This window comes from Aulonocara stuartgranti, assembly GCF_965226115.1.
Source record: "Aulonocara stuartgranti genome assembly, chromosome: 7".
Taxonomy (NCBI): Eukaryota; Metazoa; Chordata; class Actinopteri; order Cichliformes; family Cichlidae; genus Aulonocara; species Aulonocara stuartgranti.
The window spans coordinates 21,074,150-21,077,889 of record NC_138945.1 but is presented as its reverse complement, the minus strand read 5'-3'; the positions used below and the strand labels follow the sequence as shown (position 1 = coordinate 21,077,889).

The window sequence follows — 3,740 nt, the reverse complement described above, 5'->3', positions numbered from 1 at the left end:
CTGTATGCTCAAATGTGGCCCGTTATAGCCAACAGAAAAAAAGCGGAGGCCCGAAAAACAGGTGGGGGTCCTCCACCACCACCACTCACAGAGGCTGAGCAGTTGGCCCTCAGCCAAAACAGTGGGCGCCCTGTGGCCGAAGGCATCTCTGCGGGGACATCCTCTGAGTCAATAACCCCGCAAGACACAAGTGCCTACATAGGGGGTAAATCCAAAATAATACATGATGTGCATACATCCTTTCTTCACAGTCACCTTTGCAGTGCGACACATTCATTTGATAAACTCATTACCATAATGGATTATTTTGTAGTGAAGTTATTTTCCTACTGATTTTGCCTTCCCTCAGGCTTGGTTGTCTTTGAGAGCATAATGACAATGAAGTGTAAGGTGATTGGTATGTTTGTTAATTGCCATTTGGTCCCTTGTAAGTTATAAGTGACCTGTATAAACCTCATATTCTATCAGTTGATGGTGGTGGTGTACTGCATCTGGTGCAGCCTCCTGTTGAGCCAGACCAACATGCAGTTGTGAGTAATACTCCACAGATTATATGAGTTTACAGTAGAACAGCAATGTTGTTTATTTCTTTACTACAGGAAAATAATGAAAAAACATTGACAGCTGTTACAGAGGAGGAAGCAACAGAGACACTTTATGAGGTTTACATCTTGTAATACTTTGTGTACAGGAAATACAGGCGACCAATAAAGCCAGTTGAACAAAAAATCTGTTTTTTCGTCTTTCAACATGTTGAGGTGATGGGTCAAAAGAAATGATTGTGACATATGGTGTCTCTGACTGCACTTCCATCTTGTATGTCCGTGGGAGGGTCAGGATGTTCATGGTTTGGATCACTGCTGATGTTTGGTTCAGAAGGACAGTGTTCTCCTCTAATTGTGGCAATGTTGTGAAGAATCACACATGCCACAATAATGTCACATGCCCTTTCTGGGGTGACCCTGAGTCTTTGCAGGCACTGGAACCGGGCCTTAAGCATTCCGATAGTCATTTCAATTCTGGCTCTTGTCCTGCAATTAGCCAGATTATATCGCTGCTGTGGGCCCGGTTCAGGGTCAGGGTAAGGGGTAAGCAAATAGGGTAAACATGGATACCCCCTATCACCAAGCAAGTAGCCAGTGAACTCTCCTAAGACAGAAGGATACACTTCTGAAGCAATTGGTCTTTATATATTTTAAAGTATTCTCAACTCACCATGTCCAAATTTTGTGCTCAGTGTACATTCACGGAATATTTGTGAGTCATGGACAGAGCCTGGCCACTTGGCTTCCACATTTGTGATAATGTTGGCAGCATCATATATGATCTTCACAGTGCAGAGAACACAAATTAGCATCCATTACTATAATGAAATAATTTGTTAGTTTGAAATGCTACAGGGAACTATGTACCTGTACATTAATGCTGTGGAAAGACTTCCTGTTCACATAGTCTCCTTCATTTACTGAAGGAGCAATGATTGGAATGTGAGTGCCATCTGTACAGCCAATCACGCCTGGGAACCCTGGAAATAAATGTAAAATTTAAGTAGTAGTCCAAGTATCACCACATCATAAATTGAGTTTTGTTCATCCTGATACCTGCAATTTTGTGGCATCCCTCTTTGATAAATCTTGTGGGTCTATGACCGGGGAACACCACAAACGAGTACAGGAGACGTTTCAGTGCAACTGTAACATTCCTGACTGCCCGACAGACGGTAGCCTTGGAAACGTGCTCAGCGTCACCAATATTATACAGAAAGCTCCCGTTTGCAAAAAAACGAAGTGCAATACAAATAATATGTACAGAACTGAGAGGATGTCCGCGATGTGTCACATGCGTAATATATGGCCTGAGGATGTTATTCAAATAACTTATAGATTGTGCTGAGAAACGGTAACGTTCGCACAGAAAATCATCAGGAAATGATAAAATGTCCAAACGCGCTCTGATCACTATCTCCCGGCGGAGAGCTCTGCGGAGAATTTGGGCTTCACGATCTACTGGCTCTTCAAGGAAGGGACACGCCATGTCCGACACTTCCTACTGTCAGGTTTCCGACAAAGGGGCGGAGACAGTCAGGGTTAGTTGTAGTAAACCTGCTAGGGGGCAGGTTAGCTTCACGACGTGTGTCGTCATAGTGACTCACTCAGGCTGCAGCTGAACTCGCTTTGTGAAACCGAAAACCCAGAGTTTTCGTTAACTCAGGGTATACTTACTCAGTTTTTCCACTAAACCGGCTTCCTGAAACAGGGCCCAGGGCTAGAAGTCTGTTCTTATGCACAAACAGCTGCTCCATCTACTGAATCACAAACCCCTGAACTATGGCCACAAGCAGCAGAAATTAGTTTCTTCCATAGGTTGTCCTGTTTCACCATTAGAGATACTGAAAGGTGAGGACTCTGGGCACATGCTTGCATTCGATCCCTCATGAACAATGCTGGAAGACAGAAGTGATGTCACTTTGGTGTTGTTTCAGCAAGCCATGTATCTCTCTATTTTTGTAACCTTGTGCAGGTGTTGCTGCCACCACAACCAGGTTGAAGACATGCGTTTAAAATGATGAAGGGGTATTTTTTTTTTTTCAAGAATACCTCTTGAATGTCTCCTTAGGTAAAGGGGCATATCCAACCAGGTGGAGACTCTGGGTCAAAGCTGAGACCCACATCATCCCCCTGAACCTACAGTAGCAGGCTAAACTAATAATAAAAAATGAGCATCATAAGAACATAAGAGTTAAAAGCACAAAGAAATGTAGGAAAACACAAAGAGCACAAACAAACAGTTTGACAAAAGCAAAATACAAAGCCCTGTACTACAGAGCTGGATTAGGGCCGTTGTGAGTAGCTACATAACTTCAGGGTTAACCCTTGTTTCAGTATTAAAAGTTGGCTCGCATGTTACATTACCATGGTAACCTGCACTGCAAACCTAACCTTCTCGGGAGCACGTTATGTTCAAGACACATGATTGTCACTGTTATGATGATTTCTGATATGAGGTTCAGTTCTACGGTGGTGATCGCAGGGTGTGCACAGGTCAAGTGCCACTATGACCCTCCAGAAATTAACGAGGACAGGGGATGATCGTTCAGCTCTTTAATGGCAGATTTAGCGTGGGTGTGGGTATGTGTGTGTGGTTCTACAAACAGAATGGAAAATAGAACACAAATTACAATCAAATTATAGACAACAATAATCACCATATAACATATTACAGCCACATACTTGTCTTATAGGCCCTAATACTAAGCTGGCGGCTTTTACTTATAGTCTGAACCATATTTGACAACAAAGAAAATAAACATCTTCCCATCACTTAACTCTTGTGCCCCACTCACTTATGATGCCAACTAAAGAAGGCAAATACACATAACAAATCCCCAACTCAAACTGAACTCAGTTTGGCCTAGGCGAACTTAGCTTAGCTTAGCCCGCTTAGCTTAGCGATAACTTAGCTTATAGAAAATGTACAAACAGAGGACGTCCAGAGCAAGAAAACATACAGGCTATCCTTCTTACACAAGAAATATCCTGTAACTCACCAGTCTTATGGACGCACACTCTCATTGAACCCACATAAACTGCTCCCGAGCATAACTTGTGATTCACACTGCCTTCATGAACACCATTTTCCATCCCAGTCAAACATTACTCACAAAACGGCCGCGCCCTCTAGTGGCGAGGCAGAAACTGCATCACAGTCCTGCCTTCAGAACAGTCACATACCAAATCACC

At 43.2% G+C, this 3,740-nt stretch overlaps 1 long non-coding RNA gene across 4 annotated transcripts; it reads right to left on the bottom strand.

Annotated features, from left to right (window-relative positions):
- Nucleotides 1-327: 327 nt before the first annotated feature.
- Nucleotides 328-3,740, bottom strand: LOC309710608. Of its 4 annotated transcripts, none has more exons than XR_014277767.1 (4): nt 3,548-3,740; nt 1,602-1,642; nt 1,413-1,525; nt 328-1,327 (listed from the first exon to the last, which is right to left on the bottom strand). It is a non-coding gene; the product is annotated as an uncharacterized lncRNA (long non-coding RNA). The 4 variants fall into 4 exon arrangements; XR_014277768.1 differs by lacking the exon at nt 1,602-1,642 and having other exon boundaries at nt 328-1,149; nt 1,216-1,327; XR_014277769.1 differs by lacking the exon at nt 1,602-1,642 and having other exon boundaries at nt 3,548-3,737.